The following is a 21,328-nucleotide window of genomic DNA, read 5'->3' on the forward strand; positions in this document are numbered from 1 at the left end:
TTTCAGAAAGCATAAAACCAAGTCTATGAAAATCATTTAACAACAAAGAGGGGATGATGCAGAGAAGAATCATAGAAATCACAGAAATACACAATTACAGAAAATATAGCTTGTTCAGAAAGATTTAAAAAATCAAATGAACAGTGTTAAGGGACTGAAAAAAACCACCAAGAGAACTGCCCTGAAAAGCTTTAGCCAAAGAAGGGATATTACATCTCCTCCATGACAGACAAAGGCATAATAAACTGCTAATGTGCTTAACATTCCAAAGAGAAAAAAAAAAAAACAAACGAGAAACCTAACCTATTAGAACTGATAGGTTTATCCAAGCTCAAGAAGGCAAAATGATGGCATTTTGTGTTTATTTTCAGTTTACTTTTAAAAATGTTCACAAAAACATAAAATGTGGTATAGCTGTCAGCTTTCCAACATGGGAGCCTTCAGGAAGAGTGCCTCAGACTCTTGTGAGTTGGACATTAAATACTACAAACTCCAGAACTGATGAGCAGGGGTTGTTCAGTACTTTTATTAGCATGTATCAAGTACTCAGAAGCAACATAAATGATTTCATCTGTTATTGATGTCAGTTCAAAAAAGACTGATTTTGTACTTCAGTATAGCTTCAGTTTTGGTGAGAAGAAAATGGCATTTACAGACCCAAATGCATGGATACTTGAAAAAGTATTATTGAGAGATATTGAGAAAGCATGTCAACTTTTTCTGGACTTTTCAATGGAAAAGTCTGCAAATAAGTTGCCATGGTATTCTTTGGGGGCTTTGATGAACAAGTAACTTAAGTTTACTAGGAAATATTACTGAAAATAACTACAGATGTGAAATACTGAGCAGACAGCATTAAATTAAATGTTAACATTTTTTATTTGTTTACATTTTAATTCAAGGAAATCTATAGATGGAGATTCCATTAAAACTCTTTTAACTCAGTCCGCAAGTCTACAACAAATCATTTAACCAAGTTTTGTCCTAATTTATTTATCTATAAAATGAATACTTTAATCTCCAGTCTTATAAGATTCCAGAAGTTACCTCATTTATCTTTTGAGAAAAAATTTGTATGAAATGACAGATACAGCCAAGAGTGTATAGCCTTTTTATTCTTTTTATTCTTATTTATTTATTTATTTATTTTTTAATATGTCAAGTAATCTTACACTGCAATAAGTCAACTTACTGTAGGCAAAGTTGTAAGTTTTATCTGTACTCAGAAAGTTTGCCTTCTTTGCAGTCATATTTTAAGGTCAGCACCTTAACACTGTCAGCATAATTTTTAAAACAATACAAGTAACAGTTTTTCCCAGTATGCTTCTCTGCAGGGTCTACTATTAGTCCAGTATTATGTTACTTGTCACAATATAATGAGTTTTCTGAGTGATGTGAGACCCTTACATTCTTCACATTCAGATTTAGAAACATTTTATTTTTGCAAGCACTTTACAGAGAGAAAATAGTTTCATTCGGTGTTGCTCTCACAGACTATTCATTGTATCCCACCAGCATTAAATACTGAAATAATAAAATTACTTCCACACTGTGTGTGAATATACACTCAGCTGTTTCAGTGAATAAACACTGACATTCAGGGAACTCAGAAATCTTCTTCAATCTTATCTGATACCTGAAAAAAAGCATCAGTGTTTCTCATTCTGTGTAATAGGAGAGGTACTAAAAGGAATATTGCAGGCTGCAGTTGCTAATAACATGTTCACAGGGACACCTATTTTACTTCAAATATTAAAAATGTAGACTTTATCCCTAGTTATCATTTCTGACAGTTTTCTAGTAGTGCTGGAACACATTTCAGCTGCATCAGCTCTGCTTTTGTACTGTACTTTTATAACATACACGAAACACACTATCTATGATTAAATATGACTGAGCCAAACACTGTTATGGTTTTCCCTGATAGAATTTTTTGAGATGTTGTCAGCCACTGCACCACTGTAGTAAGTGCATCCAAATACTGAAAGAGAAGGGAGCAAGAGAAGAGAGAGAGGTAACAAAAAGAGAACTGAAAGTAAAAATGGCACGTGAATATGAAGAGTGATCAAATTTATTTTGCAAATATCTTTTAGCCCAAGAGTATATAAGATAATACATTCATGTACTAGAGTGGGTGTAGTATATAATATGCCCATATAAATGTTTACTTTAGTTTAGTTGGTCCCACATCACCACATAATTGAATGTCACCCACATTTTTGCCAACCAAGACTAGAATAAATCAGGGCAAAATGAATAGTTAAATTATGTCTCCACAAAACAAACTATTCTTCAAGTGACCCATGGTGGGAGCATAAGTTCAGGCAAAATGGGCTCAGTTTTAGCTACAGAGAAAACTTATTATTTACCATGAGGATAGCCCAGCAGAGGACATTTACCCAGAGAATCACAGAATGGCCTGGGTTAGAAGGAACCATAAAGAATATCTATCTCTAAACCTCATGCTGGGGGCAAGGATACCAAATTGTTATTCTTAAAAATAAATGCTATTCTCAATTAACACATTATATTCCATGAGGACTTTTAAAGTCATTAACTAAATCATGTGTATTCCTACCCCTATTTCATGATCTTCCCAGGCACGAAGGTGAGGCTATTTTTGTGTCTTTTTATGTCATCTGCTGAGAGAAATCTCATGGATACCTCAGCTTCTGCTTACAAAATGTTCCTATCTTTCATGAACATAGAAGATGTCTTGAGCTCATGAGCATCTTAGAAACAAAAAGGTAACCATCCAGTTTATTGTATTTTTAAATATAGTGGTATTTTAAATCACTCTAACAACTGCTGAAATCAACTGTGGAACTTTTTTCTTTTTCTTTTTTTTTCCTTTTTTTTTGACTTGATTTAGACATTTTAACACAGCTGGTGGTTCTCAGTTTCCTTTCTTTTTGACCTCACTTTTGCAGGCAAGAAGATTGGAAAATACTAGTGGATGTATTTTATTCACTCAAATGCTCTGAATTCATCTTCAAAAGATGATAAGTGAAGTACAGCAAAGCAAAGATTATCCTGGGTTTACAGATAAGAAGTGATGTAATAAAAGAAGTTCAGACTGCCCAGATCTTGTGCCTTGAGCACAAACCTTATTTGAACTTCAGATATGATATTTCATTAACGAGGTTGAGAGGACTTCAAAGAAAAAGGATACATCAAAGCCACACTCTGGAAAAATACTCATATAGGGTACAGGGCTATGCTGGGTATGCATTTCTCCATATATCAGGGTTACACCATATCTGATATCTTCAGGCAGGATGTTATTAACTCTCAATATTTTTCTTTTAGCTCTCTTCATCTCCTGGTACTTACTGTTAAACTTGTTTCATCCCCAGTACTCTCATTCAGAGATAAACAAAATATCACTTTGGGATAAATAGGCACTTTTTAATTTTTTTTATTTTTAACAGATAAAATCTCTGCTAGTTTATGGACAGCTCGCACAAGTAACTGTTCACATGAGTGCCCTTACAGTCAAATTGGAATACAAACACCAGACCACCACAGTGTAAATACTACAGGAGAAGTGATCCAAAAGTAAAGTCTTGGACTGAAGTACAGGGTGTATTTTCTGAACCATTTGTGATTTTTCATATCCACACTTCAACAGTTATGGGTCCCATACTGCTTGCTGTTCATGATTTGGGATGATAAAACTATATTGCAGTGTTGTCTTTTGTGCAGAAAGTAAAAGGAATAAATGGTGCTTCCTTCCTGAGCAGAGCATTATTTGCTTTAATTACAGACCAGGCCCTCAGATTGCTAAGAGTGATGGGACTGCAAAATTGTTTTGACAATGGGAAAGCATATTTTTCATAAAATAAGAGTATAATTCAGGTGGGAGGAAACTTCAGTTAACCTCTAGTTCAATCTCCTGGTCAAAATAGTCATCTGAGATCAGATCTTGTTGTTCAGAGCTTTAACTAATCAGGTCTTGAAAACTTCCAAAGAGTAAGAAATAGGAAGAAATGCAAACTGGGCACATAGAGATGGGATCAGGAAAGATAAGGTGCAGATGGAACTGAACACGGTAGTGGATCACAAAAAATAAATCTAATAATAACTAAATAAAATAAGGACAAAAGGACTTCCTCTGATAAGTGAGAAGGGAGAACTGACAACAATAGACATGAAGAAAGTTGAGGTACTCAACAAGTTCTTAGCCTCAGTCTTCAATGGCAGTCAGTCTTCCCACATTTCTTACATTCCTGAACTTCTTGGCAGAAGTTAGGGGACTAAAAATTCTCCACTGTAAGCAAAGAGCAAATTCAAGTCCACCTAATCAGACTGAACATGTACATGTTAATGGGGCCAGATGATGCACATCCCAGGCATGACATGAAGAAAATAGCTGATGCAATTGCCGAGCCACTCTCCACCACATTCAAAAGGTCATGGTCATCAGGTGATGTGTCTGATGACTGGAAAAAGGAAAACCTTACTCCAGTTTTTAAAGGTAGAAAGCAAGACCCAGGAAATTACACACCACTGACCCTCACTCTGTGCCTGGAAATGTAATGAAACAGATACTTCTGGAAGTAATGCTAAGGCGCATGCAAAAGAAGAAAGTGATCCAAGACAGCCAGAATGGCTTCAGCAAGCATAGGTCATGCTTCACTAGTCTGGTGGCCTTCTACAATGAAGTGACTGTATCAATTTACAGAGGACGACCAGTGATTGTCAACCCAGATTTCTGCAAAGCTTTTGAAACGGTCTCTTCCACAGTTCATTCTTATCTTTAAATTGCAGAGGTGAGGATTTGAAGAAATAACTATTAAGGGGACAAGTAATTGGTTGAATGATTGCAGGTGTTGAGGTGTTGTGGTTAGTGTCTCTATATCCAGATGGTGTGTGCTGCTTGAAACCCAGAAGGATGCTTCAAAAGAGTAGTTGTCAGCAGGGTGAAGAAGGTGATTGTCCCCTTCTGCTCTGCCCTCATGAAGCCCAGTCTGGAGTACTGCATCCAGGTCTGAGGTCCCCAGCAAATGAAAGATGTAGAGCTGTTGGAGCAGATCCAGACGAGAGCCATGATGATGATTAGAGGGCTGGAGCCCTTCTCCTATTAAAAAACAAAACAAAAAAATGCTCTCAGGAGACCTCATTGCAGCCTTACAGTGCTAAATTGTCACTTACAAATATAAGAGAGACCAACATTCTTCTTAGTCTGATAGAGACAGGGCATGGGGAAATGGTTTTAAGCTAAAAGTGGAGAGATTTAGATTAGGGGTTAGGAAAACATTCTTTACTTGGTGTGATGAGGCACTAGAATAGGTAGCTCTGAGAAGCTGTGGATGGTTCATCCCCAGAAGCATTCAAAGCCAGGCTGGATGGGGCCCTGGGCAGCCTGATCTGTGGGTGGCAGTCCTGCCCTTACCAGGGGGATTAGAACTACACAATCTTTATGATTCCTTCCAAACCAAGCCATTCTACAATGATTAACTCCTATGTGCACCGGGAAGACTTTTAAGAATTTTACTTAGAAAACATTTTAATGAGAAAAATTATTAGAACTGGGCAATTATATTCATGTTTGGAAAGAATAATATTAAATCAAAAATCCCATTAGACAACCAGTGAAAGTAGAAAAACACAGAATTTAGCTAAGCTTCTTAAGTTTGCAAGGAGTATAATGGGGAAATGGAGAAACGCTTATTTTTAAGAATAACTAGTTGGATGGGAAGAAGCAAAATCTATACCCTGAAAACCTTCTTTTCTACTCATTTATTCAGACATATATGTGTAGAATAAATGAATGCATATTCACATTTCTACTGGTTTCAATAACACATAATAGTAATGGCCTACACTTTGTCACTGATTGTCTTTTTCCATATCTAAATGGAAACAATGTTTCTTGGTTGGAAATATGCAATGTGATCTCTAACCTAAACATCTCGCACAGATGCACATAATGTCTTTACCAATGGAATGTAATATAATTACAGCACTTCTCAAGTCTCTATAATCCATAATTAGAGAAGGTTGCATTTTTCAACCATTTGTTTTAGTTCTTGAACCCTTTTTCTCAGTAATATATCTCTTTGACATCTGGACACATCCCAAGAGTTGAAGTCCTGTCCTAAATCTCTGTCATAGACTAAAGGTACATTTCCATTGACTTCTCAGGATTTTGGATCAATACCTACATTTCAATCAAAGCCTGAAGTATACCATGTATTATGACTAAACTGTTGTCTTAGTCCCTCCATGAGAAGTCTTTGACTTTTTTTATTATTGCTTTTCTTGGATAGCTTTGTTAATCATGGAGCTTCTATCAGATACAGTTCCCTCAAATTGTTTCCTTCAAATTTCTTATGATTTTCTTAGTTTTCTTCACAATTACTTTCTAATTTGTAGCAACAAATTTATTACTTTCACAGAATCACAGAATCACAGAATATCAGGGACTGGAAGGGACCTTTAAAGATTGTCTAGTTCATTCCCTCTGCTGGTGATCACTTAATTGCCCCCACTCCAGCCTCTTTTTCCCCAGTTTGTATGCAGATTCTGCTCTGCCCCATTGCAAGTGAAGAATGTCAAAATCTTGCTCCCGTTAAGCTTCACATAAATAGTGATTGCCCAGGCCTCTAATTCGTCTGAATCTCTCTGCTAGTCTTCTCTGCCCTCAAGGGATTCAACAGCTTTCCCGTTTAGTGTCCTCCACAAACTTAATATGTTTTCAAATCCTGTATCCAAGTAATTGATGAAAACATTAAAGAAAACTGACCCTAAAATGGAACCCTGGGAACTTCACAAGTGACTGACTGCCAGCCTGATGTAACTTCATTTACTAAAATCCTTTGAGCCCAATTCATCAGCCGACTGTTCACCTGTAATATTATATATCTGTCTAAGTGTATACTGGAACATTTTGTTCAGAGAATACTGTAAGAAGCAATTTGGAAAGCTTTGTTGAAATCCAGAAAGTTTACATCAACTGCTTCCCTTGGTCAACTAGGTGGCTAATCTTGTCATAAAAGGTATCATCTTGGTATCATCAATGCATTTAATGCTATGTCGTGTCATTTTTCCTGCTATTAAGTAATTTTGGGAAAAAAAAAAAAAAAAAAAGATTGCTTGTTATTCTAATTCCACTCACTCATCACTTAGTTTTAGGCCTTTTTTTTTTTTTTTTTTTTTTTTTTTGGTATAACTAAGGTTCAGATCCCTCTGTACTACCACTATCTACCTTACTTTATGACTTGAGAAAATAATGCCAAAATTTGTATGCATTTCTGTCCATCTAAGCACAAGAGGAGTCCTGAAATATATCTGATAAAATAATGATTGTGAGAAAAGGTTACTATTGTTTGTAGTCTGGATCAGTCTTTGTACATGTCTATACAAAGTCACATCATACAAAATAGATCAAAATTCAAGGGCCAAGGTCCAACCTGGTGGTCCCATTAGAAAAAAGTAAGGAATTAGGACCAATGACATGGTTGGAGATAATCTGCAGACAAGCAGTCCATTCAGAAGACCAAGTTAACAGGGACAGAGTTAGAAACTCTCAGTGTTACAGTGTCACTCGGGCAGGAATTGGTACATCTGGGTTGGGCTGAAACAGGGTCCTGTGCCTTGGGCAGCAGTAAGGGGTAATCACAGTGGAGTCTTGACAGGGTTGTTACGGAGTTTTGGTGCCCTCAGAGTCTTTACAAACTGTCTAGCTTTATGGTATTTTCTTGCCTTTGACACATGTTGTTATTACCAACTATTACAGTAGTGTGCCCAGGTGAACTTCATTAGGTTCAACAAATCCAAGTGCAAGGTCTTGCACCTGGATCATGGCAACCCCCACTATCAGTACAAGCTGGGGGATGTAAGTACAGAGCAAAGCCCCGACAGAAAGAAGTTAGGGGTACACAAGATGGACATGAATAAGATGGACATGAGCAAGCAATGTGCCCTTGCAACCCATAAAACCAACTGTGTCCTGGGTTGCATTATAAGAAGCATGATCAGCATGTAAAAGGAGGTAATCCTGACGCTATGCTCTGCACTGATGACATCTCACCTGGAGTACTGTGTCCAAATGTGGAATCCTCAGTACAGGAGTGATGTGTGCCTGTAGGATTGCTTTCAGAGAAGGAACCAAAAAATGATCCAAGTGATGAAACACCTCCCCTACAGGTACAGATTGAGAGATCTGGGGCTGTTCAGTCTGGAGAAGAAGGCTCTAGGGAAATGTGAGAGTGGACTTTCAATATCAAAAGAGGGCAAAAAGAAAGAAGGGTACTGATTCTTTAGCAGGGTCTGTTGTGATAGGGTGTTTGCAGATGACACCAAGTTGTGAGGAAGTGTTGATCTGCCTGAGGGTAGGAAGGCCCTACAGAAGGACTGGATCACTGGGCTGATGCCAATGGGAGAAAAATCAACAAGACCAAGTGCTGGGTCCTTCACTTTGGTCACAACAACCCCAGGAAATGCTACAGGCCTGGGGCAGAGTGGTTGAAAGACTGAATAGATGAAAAGGACCTGGAGGTGTTGGTCAGTGCTCAGCTGAATATGAGCCAGCAGGGTGCCTAGGTGGCAAGAAGGCCAATGGCATGCTGGCTTGTATCAGAAATAGTGTAGCCAGAAAGAACAGGAAGGTGATCATCCCCCTGTACTCAACACCACTGACACCGCACCTTGAGTACTGTATTTAGTTTTGGACCCCTCACTACAAGACATCGAGGCCCTGGAGCATGTCCAGAGAAGAGCAACAAAACTGGTGAGGAGTCTGGAGCGGCTGAGGGAACTCAAATTGTTTAGTCTGAAGAAGAGTTCAGGTGTGACTTTATTGCCCTCTACCTGAAAGGAAGTTGTGGTGAGGTGTGGGACTTCTCCTAGGTAACCAGCAATAGGACAAGAGGGAATGGCCTCAAGTTGTGCCATTTCCCTGAAAGAGTGGTCAGGAACTGACTGTAGGTGTCCCTTTTCATTGCGGGGGAGTAGGACTGGATGATCATCAAGGATCTCTTCCGCCGCAGAAGATTTGGTGATTCTATTATTACTTGGATACCATATCTCCTTTAAGTCCTTGAGAAGTTATAGATAAATCCTAGAACTGAATTCTGAAATATATGTTATGGGCATAAAAAGTCAGTGCAGCAAATAGGCTCTGACAGCTTTGTTGGTACCAGTAAAGGAGACAGGTGATCTCTAGGATAGGCACTTCAGAAGCCCGGAAACTCAGATAGCTAAGGTATATTCTACAGCAACTCAACAGATAATCAAGCATCTACTTAATGGCATAGTATGAGCAGGACATAAGGATCCACAGAAGTCACCAGACAGTTTTCTGTTGGCATGGAGCTAGGAACCCAGGAAACATTTGTCACACAATTTGTCTAGTGAGACACTATCAGGGTTGGTAGACTGGCTCTCAGATCCTTGTCAGTCCACTGAGCAGACTTCCTGAACCTAAGATCTGAGAGACCCACAGACACACTTCAGGAAGAACCTGAGAGGTCTCTAAAGTCTCTGTTCAGAGCTGAAGCAGTCAGACTGACAACAAATCATAGCTCATACAGAAATCTTGTAACTGGTAGAGTTTTTTTCTGAACATGAAATCTTCAGGTTGTAGTGAACTAAAAATTTCCAATGAAAATGGTGATGCTATCAAAATTTCCAATTGGCTTAGCTGGATTTCTGTGTTTAACCTCAGTGGTTTGCCACTGATTACAGCCAAGGACCCCAATTCTGAATAAAGGCGGGTTATTTATGCAGTTTTCGCAAAGGAAATTGAAAATAAAATTTCTGAAATATATGACCATTCTTTTTACAAGCACACATACACTAGTAGAGCAAACATATGTTAACTTCTGAGAACTAAAAGCTGATGTTTACTTTAATTCAACTACGTATGTTCCTAATGCTGGTACAATGAATAAAACTTCTCAGTGCAGAAACTTTGAACAATAAGTTCAATAAACAATTATTCCTTATTTGAAAGACTAATAATGAAATTACTTCAGATTCTCATGTGACAGTATCTGGCATACTGTGCACTTCCCCAGGGCAAGGTACTTCTATTGGAAGATAAATTAAGTTGTTGATGCATTATCTTATTTCCTGTGGCAAAAGTTTTGCTCCTGGCTCTGAAAGCAGACAAGCCCTCACAGTCAGCTCTTAACTCCTTGTGGAATCTTGGCAGTGGTTAGCAGGGATTTTATTGTGCATTTCTTTCATACAGACCATTTCTACAGCATATGTAAATGTTTTATGAGGATTTAAGGACTAGGGAGCTGGCTGAGCTAGGAAAGATAGCCCAAGAAATGCATACGCTGATTCCAAAGCTTGAAGATGGGGCAAAGCTTCAATAGACCAGAGTTGTAGAATTAGGGTCCTTTTGTCCACATGATAGTGAATGCTGTTTACTTTGTAAATGAATGAGGTAGCTCACCAAGACACAAATAACAAGTGCAATTTTTATATCAGTCAGTGATAATTCTGCAGTGGTGCTTATAAACTGTTGGTGTTGCTTTGGCAAGCATATCTTCTTGCTTCCCAGAGGTGTTTGAAGTAACAGTGCTGGATTTTCCACTACCCCAAAGAATATTAATGTTTTAAAAACATCTCTAGATCTAGGCAGGTGAATGGGCCATATGTTTCTAAGTTGCTACACTCAACATGAGTCAGAACTTTTGCAATTGTCAGAAAACAAAGGGATGCCTTATGTAACTTAGTTTTATTTCCTGACTAGATAAGGTAGATTTTGTGAAATGATCTCTAACCAAAATATTTACTGTATTACAGCTGATCCAGGAGCTGTTCAGACATCTCTTCAGAAAATTTTAGTGTTCCATGCCATTTGTAAGCAAGACACTATCTCACTTACAGATTTGATTAAATGCGTCCTCCTCATCATCAAAGTTTTACTTGAACTCATGTCCCCAGATCACTATCAGATTTCTCATTTTCTGTTGAAATGCATTTTCTTCTTTGGGCCAATACAGAAATTTTAACTTTTAATTCACTTTTAATTTACTTAAATTTTTAACTTCTAGCTGACATCTCTTCTTCCACATGCAAAAATTCCCAATTTGTTTTTTGTATAGAAGAGATATAAAAAAGATCACAGAATCACAGAATCACAGAATTGTAGGGGTTGGAAGGGACCTCTAGAGATCATCGAGTCCAACCCCCCTGCCAAAGCAGGCTGCCTACACCATGTCACACAGGTAGGCGTCCAGGCGGGTCTTAAATATCTCCAGAGAAGGAGACTCCACCACCTCCCTGGGCAGCCTGTTCCAGTGCTCCATCAACCTCACTGTAAAGAAGTTCTTCCGCACATTCGTGCGGAACTTCCTATGCTGTACTTTCATCCCATTACCCCTAGTTCTATCCCTACGCACTACTGAAAAGAGACCAGACTCACCACTATGGCTCCCCCACACCTCAGGTATTTATAAACCTGGATCAAGTCCCCTCTCAGCCTTCTTTTCTCAAGGCTAAACAGACCCAGTTCCCTAAGTCTCTCCTCATAGGGGAGATGCTCCAGGCCCTTCACCATCTTAGTGGCCCTCTGCTGGACTCTTTTCAAGAGATCCCTGTCTTTTTTGTACTGGGGAGCCCAGAACTGGACACAGTATTCCAGATGAGGCCTCACCAGGGCAGAGTAGAGGGGGAGGATCACATCCTTCGACCTGCTGGACACGCTCTTTTTAATACACCCCAGTATGCCATTGGCTTTTTTGGCTACAAGGGCACACTGCTGGCTCATGGTCAATCTGTCGTCCACCAGGACGCCCAGGTCCCTCTCAGCAGAGCTCCTCTCCAGCAGGTCCTCCCCCAGCCTGTACTGGTGCATGCAATTATTTCTACCTAGGTGCAAGACTCTACACTTGCTTTTGTTAAACCTCATCCGGTTTCTTACTGCCCAGCTCACCAGCCTGTCCAGGTCTCGCTGAATGGCAGCACAGCCTTCAGGCGTGTCAGCCAATGCTCCCAACTTCGTGTCATCAGCAAACTTGCTGAGGGTGGTCACTATCCCCTCATCAAGGTTGTTGATGAAGATGTTGAACAAGACCGGACCCAGTACAGACCCCTGGGGGATGCCGCTAGTTACAGGCCTCCAGCCAGACACTGCAACACCAACGACAACCCTCTGCACTCTGCCAGTCAGCCAGTTCTCGACCCACTTCACCATCCACTCATCTATCCCATACTTTCTCAGCTTTGTTATAAGGATGTCATGGGAGACAGTATCAAAAGCCTTACTGAAATCAAGGTAGACTACATCTACCGCCCTCCCCCTGTCCACCCAGCTAGTGACATCTTCATAAAAGGCCACCAGGTTGGTCGAGCATGACCTCCCCTTGTTGAACCCATGCTGGGTCAATTTGACATTGCTGATGTCAAATGTTAAACTTACTTCTCTACAGTATACTTATTTTCCTGTTTAATATTATTATTTTTAAAGCATCATAGCTGTTTAAGTACTATTCTGTATGTTTTGTCCAGTTAAAAGCACTTTAAAAAACAGCATGCCATGAAGACAAATAGTAGAAGTATGGGCAACAACAGAGAGCTTTTACAAAAAAAAATAATAAAGGAAAAGATAACACAATTTTTATTAGGTAGTAATTTCAAGGTCCCAAAAATCAAGCATTTCTGTGTTCCCCGTCTAAAACATTACATTTCCCTTTTCTTCCCTAATACTCCTACTTCCATCCTTCTGTTAAAAAAAAACCTATCCATAAAAAGTAAGGAAGGAATGCTTAGGTACAACTCGAGTTATTCCTGTTTTCTTCTTTTTTTTTTTTTTCTTTTTTTCTTTTTTTTTTTTTTTAAGATTTTAAGCTGATTCGGAAGAGGCCTCTGACACCTGCTTGGATCATAACTGAGAGACTTGTGGATCTGTATCGGACTTCTCTAAGAGTAAAATTTAGACACTAGTAAGCAACAGAAAGTGGACACAAAATCATTAGTACATCAGAGGGCAAATGCCAGTTGTATTCCACTTTAAAGTTTAGAATGCTGTATTTCATTTGGACCTAATTTCTTTGTATTTTACTCAACCTCTTTTTCACAAATAAAATTGAAATGCAGTGTACAATTTCAGTTTCCACTAGTGAAAATCAAATTAGTAAATTGACTGAGATAACAAGAGGTAAACTGAGTGTATGATATCATTAAAAATTCCCCTTCACTGTGTTAGGCATTTCTACAATTGCTAAAATTTGAGTGTCTCTGTAGGAACTATAAAACTGTAATAGTTTCCTAGCAAGGAAAATAAATTCTTGCATCTGGTTTCTCTAATACTCATCTACATTTGCCTTTGATTAAATTAGGAACCATTGACTCATGGTCCCATTGTCATGGCTGCCTCCTTGCTTTATTTTTAGTATTAAGATAGTACTAGCAAGTTTTCCTATGCATTTGTTTTTGTGATATGATTTGAATAATGTGTGTAGTGCTTTAATATAAAATGCTATCAGAAAAAAAGTAATCACCCTTTAAAACAGGCATGGGATGTTTCAAGATCACAGAATCACAGAATCACAGAATTACCCGGGTTGGAAGGGACCTCAAGGATCATGTAGTTCCAACCCCCCTGCCTAGCAGGGCCACCAAACATACACATTTACTAGATCAGGTTGCCCAGGGCCCTGTCCAACCTGGTCTTGAACACCTCCAAGGACGGGGCATCCACAACCTCACTGGGCAGCCAGATAAGATAATGTAGAATTTGTGTTCTCTTTGCCTAGACGCCATAGAAGTGGGGGAAAGAAGGCCATTAAGGGAACTTCAATCAGAATCTGCAATGTTTTCATTAATTCTGAGAGTTCAGCTGTATCCAATAAATATAGACGTAGGCAGCTGCACTGAAAAACATCACAAGAGTTGCACAGGTAGAACTGTAGAATACTTTGGCAAGAGGCCTCATACTGACCTGGGATGACATCATATGACTTCCATTAAATCACTTCCACTTAACAGCGTATCATAAGGCTGAAAAAGTGTTTTCTTTGTACTGCATTGTCAAATTGTCCCAGTTTTGATAATTTTTTAAGATTCATGCAATGCCAGGTTTACCATGTGGTATTTCAAAGCACTAGTACACCATGCATTCCCTAACACAAAATTCTCATGGTTGGAGACTCTAGTCCAGCAAATTAGCAAGCACATTTTTAACCTTAAGAAGCCATGGAGACACTAATGAAACTCTACCAGGAGGCAAAGATTTTCTTCAGCTTGTTACTGGCTGTAGTCCCAAAGATAGGATGTAAAGTTCAGAGATGCAACAGAAGTTTGCATGTGTTTTAGGAAAGATTGGATCTGGTCCTTTTCATTTCAGCAATTTTGTGAAGTATTCCTTTCTGGTTTCAAACAAATTTTAGCTACAGGTTCTTAGCAGATTTAGAGGACCACTTTATAATGCCCACTTCAAGGCAGAACAGGATAATTGTTGTTTATGTAACTATGACTTGACTAAGGCTCAAGGAAACTATGTTCAAGGAGCTAAGAAAAATCTGAGAAGTACATTTGAGACCCACACAGAAAAAGAATTAACTAAAAATAATTATTTTCACTACCTATAATGAAAGAATTGTACTGCGCTTAGTGTAAGTACATATTGCATAATTCAATATCTTTCTAATTTAATTTGTTCTGAAATAATATTTTCATAATGAAACATAATGATATGTATTCACACAATCAGGCAGTAAAATGAATCCTTTTCTTCATTTAATCCTTCAGCTGAAAGCAACATTTTTCTAATATTTGTAGTAACTTTAGTACATCTACATTTGGAATTTTCTCTGCATGCAAACTGAAGATGTAAAATAGTACCCTGTATTAGTTATAAAGTAATTTAGGAAGACAGCTCACAACTTGCTTTGTATTATTGTTTCAGTGTCCTCCAAGGATATGACATAATGTTGTGATCATCTAACTGTATCATCAGCAGAAGCAGAACAGCACAAACCTTTAAAGAATGATAGTAGAACTGAAATATCCCCTGGGAGCCTGGTTCTCAAGACTGAAATCTGATGATAGATCGTATGATCACAACAGCAGCATTGTCCCTGTGGGAGAAGTTGCCATAATCATGCCTGATACATAGAGAATTGTGTTTGCAAAGGAACAATTCAGTTCTTAATTGCTCAGTGATTAGAATGTACAGAAAAGTGGAAGAAATTTTAAGAAGATGATATAATTCTCAAAAAACAGGAAACATCATAGCAATGCTGGAGACTGAATTTGAATTTAATGACAAATAAGCCACAATGTTCCAGACTGGAGAACTTCTGAGATCATTTTAAAAACTGTCAGTTTTCCTTAGATTAATTTTCAAATAGGAAGATTTTTTTTCCAGATTTTCAAGCCTTGTGCTACTGTATGGTCTAGGTTTCAAAATAATATACAGATATGATATATATGCAGATGTGATGTGTATGCCTACTATACCCTCAAGACCTTCTAAAAACACACCTGCTTTACCTTTTACTTAAATACAGACCTATGACTACTTTTGGCTAATTCCTTTGAGATTCTCCAGTAAATCTGGTGGAATAATTCCATTCTTACTGAAATGAAAGTGAAATAGAAAGATAATTTGTTTTCTGACAAGCAGTTTAAGAAGACAACAAAGTAACTTAGCTGAGTGCAGTTGCAGAACCCACTAAATTTGGCTGAGACAACAGCTCTCCGACAATGGATACTCTGAAGACAAAAGAGTTGTCTGCAGAAAACTAAGAACTGAGTATTTTAAAATTCACAAGGGATCTGGAACACAAAAAACTGGCATAAATTATTGAAACATGTCAAACCAGAACACTTAGATGTCTATTAACTTGTGGTACCCTGTCTTTGACAGGTATTCTTATTCATTGACATGAGTAGTTTACTTCTTTTCCCCAAAGGGTTAATATTTTATACTTTCTCTTGTTTCAGGTTACAGGTGCCATTTGACCTCAGCAGGAACCATGAAGAAGACACTCCCTGTGGGGAAAAAAAACACCAGAGGTGGATGTAGAGCAGACTACAAAATAGACTTTGCAATGATTTACAAAACAAAGAGATGCTGAAGTTTAGAGATCACTTTTTCACAGAAAAATCACTGGAAAGCTCGAAAGTTCCTGAAAGATCCAGTCGACGTCAAAACAGTAAAGCGTAGATACAGAAAGGGAAACAAGTCAAAAAACTGAAGTTCAGAATTGGTTATTTTTTCATAAATCACTCCTCTGCTATGTAGAAGACAACTGCAAAGAACTTCCAAGAAATCAGCATACGTGTATTTACAGTCAGGGTCAAAGCAAGAAGAAAATTTGCCTCCATTCTGGATTTTGGATTAAGTTTGTCTGGAAAAAGACATATATAAATGATTTCCCTCCCCTATTCCAGTTTTTTTCATTTTTTAAGTGTGTTCCAGGCATAAACATATTAACTGGCATAGCAATCAGAGAAGTACAATTAAATCAATAACATCTTTTTTTAAAATAATTTAATAATTTTAATCATTATTTAAAATCTGCCATGCCCATTCATTTTCTCCTTTTTTCTTTTTTTTTTTAAATCTCCTTGTAAACAAAATGATGAATATATCCTCATAGAAAAGTAACCTGGTGACGTGAGCAGCAGGGCTAACACACATCTTTCATCTCATGATTCTTGGCTGCCATTTGCAAGGGAAAGATATATAGCTGATGCTTTTATAATCTTAGAAATACACAAACTATTTTGCCTTGAATTCTGTTTACTAGTTTGAGAAACTCCTAACTCTTGTGAACTCTTACCAAGTATGATGGTATGATGTGTTTTGCAACCTTTGCATCTAGAAACCCTTCACAAATGCCCATGTTATATTTTGTTACTTTCCAAAATGACAACAGGCTGTGTTCTGTATTCATTCTGCACCTGGAATTTCCACTGACGTCAGCTGATCTGTAAAGCAAAATTAGAAAGAATAGTCTGACAACTAGGTAAGTAATTAGACTTCTTTCAGTGGAAAGAACACCAAGCTCACTTTATTTCTTCTGTCTTCATTCCCCCTACCCTGCCCCTAAATACACACACAAATATGTACATACTGCAAAATATACCCAGCATGAAATTGCAACAACATGATCGGTAAAAAAGGCAAAAATACTTTATGATAAACAGGGCTGTCTCCCTGTAGCTTATTATCTTTAAGAAATGCACTCTTAAATAAGAATTGGAAAGGCTCCTTGGATGGTGGATGTTTATAAATTAGGATGTTGCTTACTCAGAAGATTGTTTATTGGAGTCTTTAAGTCTTCCTAACAAAAATGGTACTCCAGACATTTCAAGAAAAATGTATATGGTATGAGATGAAGTTCCAGACAGAATCAGGCATGATCATTATCCTTGAAATTCCTCTCTAGATTTCAAATTAATAGTCTTTTTCTAAATGAATGACTGCCTTGAGAAAAAAAAAATATATATATATAGTATTTTTTCCTGCAACATTAAGTCTTTTTTTCATTATTTTACTATTAAGTTTCTTATAAAAGTGTACTTTTAAAAAAACTGAGAGTTTCTAGGAACTTTTTGTTTCACTTTCATTGGCAGAGGGAGTCCAATACTCAGAACAGTCACATGCCTGTTATGTTTTCCAAATCTAGTACCAGAAAAAACTGTAAATTCATTGGTATTTATGATACCAAATATTTAATCCTGAATAGCGTGCTAAAATTACTATTTTTATCACCATACAAATGTGGACACACAGAGCTATGGAAGAGAAATTGCATATATTTGCCTTTTTGCTAACTGCTGTTCTTTTGATGTTTCACACATTAGAATTTATCACAAGTAGAATTGCTTTCTCAAATAACACAAAATAATATGACAAAATAATGCTTGTTAACCATAAGTTGAGATCCATGATCATACAATGATTATATATTTATATGCAAAAACAAACAAAATATCTGTGGAGGAAATAGACAATTAGCTAGCTGGAAGGCCTTAAAAGTAGGCAATGAAAAAGCACAGTGTATAGTATATTAATATAGTACATTTTTATAATGCAGTTATGTCTTCCCAAATTTTATCATGGAAAGGCTCACTATCCCTCATCCCCCTTCACACCTAGGATAAAGCTCTTCCAACAAGCCCTGCTAGCTTTTCCCCAAGGACTCTTCTCCCCCTTTGAGAAAGGCAAATCTCAGTACCATGTAGGCCAATTTTAAAAAAATAAGAATAAAAATAAAAGTTCTGATGATGGCCCAACCATGAAGCCAGGTATTTAAAGATCTGATGCTTTGGTTTGTTTCTGTGTCTCTCTTCTCTGTCTTCTCTGTGAAGACAGAGAAGAAAAGATGGTCTGTGCATTCAGTTCCTTTAGTCATTGTCCCAAGGCCCTGAAGCCCCTTTGGATAACCCTTGACCCACACATACTACATCACGTCTCCCTTCATGGAAAAGCAGTGAGGGGTTGTGGTCTGTCAGCTGGTCCCTCACCTGAGCTCCAGGAAGAATCTCAAGCTGAAATGGTATGGTAGGTCAGCTGTGGTACACAGAAGGAAAATATATGTGCAGAAAAATGTAATAAGGATAACATTAAAGAGGAGAATTACAGGCTTACAAAGCACAAGCTGCAGTTAGTTATTCAGAGAGATTCCACTGAAATATTTTAAAAGTTATTTTTGTTTGCTGGTTTGTTTTTTTTTTCCCAAAGATTATATTCCAAAAGGCACAGTTTTGGAAGTGCTGCCTAACAACAACTTTTAAATTTCTTACACCTGAAGTAGACATAGGAGTTGTATTGCAGTATCAACCGTGCATATGTCTGTAGTTCTTCCATATTAGGAGACAAAGTCATACAAATTGCAGACAGCTTCAGTTCTGCTCTCAGGAGTAGTTCCTTACTGGCAAGGGGGTCTCACCAGATGCAGTTACTTCATTCATCTTTGTATCTGCATGAAGGTGTTATGTATTCTGCTTTCACAATGTTTGCACACAAAATTTGAAGTGTGCTTCCCTCTTGTATTAACATCCAGGCCTACTTCTCTCATGGCTAATATGAATAGAGGAATAATATACACAAAACACTAAAACACTCACACACTTCACTGAATAGGAATGGACTTGGATGTTTTGGTAAATAGTCTGATGATTTAAAGCCTTAAGCTATTTCTGATTTTATCAGTTGTTTCTAGTGGTAGTGAGACAAATTTTCTCAGTGAAGTCAGAAAATACTTTCCATCACCAAATTCAGCCACTAGGTCATTTAACAGCCTCTGTTCCAATCAAGACTATGGCTTTGACTCTGCCCCTGCTTTTTGTTCTGCTGGATCTTTCTGATCCACTGCACAGGTCCTCCTGCTCCTCCTCACAGGACAGCTGCAGTCCTTGCTCATTCCCTGACCTGCAGAAAAGCAACAGGACTGCATCTCTGACATGATTTCTGTTTGGTCATCCTCACCAGAAGGAACACAGCACATGTAGGGTTTAAGGCTTAGGATTTGGAAAGCTATTGTGCGTTTATTTTAAAGAACAAGAAGTGGAAGAAAAGTTTAGAGCTAAGATAGAGACTGGTGATATATTTTGTTCCTAGGGAGCAATCTTCATCTAAATTTTGAAATCAGGCTTTTGGTATTTTGGTGCTATATTATTTTTCCCCAGTAGCAGAAACTGCTTTAATACATCCAGTGTTAATAACAAACTTCATGAAATAGGAAACACAGCACACATTGTCCAGGCAGAGTTTACATAGATCACAGAGGCTATTCGGAAAGTAACAGAAATCAGTAGAATTAAAATGCTCCCACCTTGTACTGACAGCAGAAGGTTAAAGTTTCACCCAAACCTGAATTTCCCATGGTCTACCAGTTAAGATAACATTTCTGTGATGTCTCTTCTTTGCACTGTTTTTCCTCTAAAAAGCAACCATTTGTAATAACAAAAAGGCCAGGAATTCTTTAATGCTTTCAGGGTCAAAATGAATTTGATTTCAACAGAGCTAAGGCAAAGAGTCTTAGCCAGCTGGAAAAGCAAGCTAAGAAAATATTTTTGATGGCAATATGAGACAACCTAATACTTCCATTATTGCATGCTGGATTTACTGGACCTGCTGGTAGCCATGCCTTCCCTTTGAGAATGTCTTTAATTCTAACATGCTGACTGGAGGAAAGGAGGTGTCCCACATCATCTGTTTACATTCAGTGATTAACAAGAATGAGCAGCATCCTGTACTGAAATTATAATTAGACCATAATAAAGAAATGCTGTGAGGACACACATAGTCTTTTTTGAAAGTAAATTTTAGGGCTTTTACTGTTTCAGTGTGTGAAAAATTTGTAATAAGTGTACAGGATATCATATGTTATCACAAGCCCTAGAAAGAGTAAGTTTTTAGTGATTACTGTTTTTAGCTTCCTCTTAGAGAGGTTACTAGGAGTTCCAAAAGAGGGAGGGAAGACTCGTACCAAGTTTATTTTAGGAAGATCTAAAACTAATAGTTTTTATTTTCTTCATGCTATTTTTCTACACAAGAATTGGAAATGGAAAGAGTCCAGAATACATTTTTACATTAATATCAGCTCCAGAAATATCTTCTAATGCATGTTTCAATGCAGGGGATTTATGTATGTCCACCAATGTAAGCATCCACAGTCACTCACAGTCAGTGTTTTAATATCTGCATAGAGTAAGCCTCAGTAAATCAGATGGAAATTTTACAATAAAGTATATTAGACTGTGAATCTTTTACAGTAACAGAGAATGTTTGCATGATTATGAAACTTCTTTTCCATTAAACCTATCTACATCATGTTCTGGTAAGTATCTTTGATGTATTTCAGAACTTCATCCAGATGGAAGTTAAAACACTTACTCTTCCTGTTCAGGAAATACCACAAAAGGAATTAATGTAAGAAGGATGAGAGCTTCATTCCATTCAATGATAAGTTTTGAAACACCTTAGAAAATAGTCTTCATTGTTCACAAAAAAAAAAAGTCATCTATATCTCCATAGTAACATGCATGTCTAGACTTGAGTCTTCCATATACAAAGTCTGCACTTCATCATTAACCTTCTGGAAGTTTTATGGGAGTTGGAAAAAATAAAATAAAATGAGTTATTCTGCTATTTCAATCAGTCTACTGCTTTGATCCCTTCATTACCAGTGATATCTTTACATCAGTACAGTTTTCTGCCACTGAACTCAAAAGGATGAACATTTTATCTTCATTGGTAGAGCCTTGTTTTCTGCTTTATGCCCTCTACTCACTCTGTAATGCATTTATTGACATTTTTGCTACTGGTAACATAGCTTAATGTTTCTACAGAACAAGTTAAGCACCAGTAAGTTTGACTCTTTCTGCACTCAGGAAAGATTTTTCCAAAATA

The 21,328-nt window shown here is 37.7% G+C and overlaps 1 long non-coding RNA gene across 3 annotated transcripts in view; it reads right to left on the reverse strand.

Moving 5' to 3' along the window:
• Positions 1-855: 855 nt before the first annotated feature.
• The window catches only part of LOC107312039 (uncharacterized), a 51,118-nt gene continuing 30,645 nt past the window's right edge, over positions 856-21,328 (reverse strand). For 2 of the 3 annotated variants that reach the window (XR_014944882.1, XR_004306798.2), the window contains exons 3-5: positions 16,749-16,896; positions 14,939-15,954; positions 856-5,080 (exon numbers count right to left, since the gene is read on the reverse strand). This is a non-coding gene — a long non-coding RNA (uncharacterized LOC107312039). The remainder of the gene's footprint in view (positions 5,081-14,938; positions 15,955-16,748; positions 16,897-21,328) is intronic. The other variant, XR_014944881.1, reaches the window with a different exon arrangement.

This window comes from Coturnix japonica, chromosome 3 (genome assembly GCF_054131305.1).
Source record: "Coturnix japonica strain WE chromosome 3, WE-NBRP24, whole genome shotgun sequence".
Classification (NCBI taxonomy): Eukaryota; Metazoa; Chordata; class Aves; order Galliformes; family Phasianidae; genus Coturnix; species Coturnix japonica.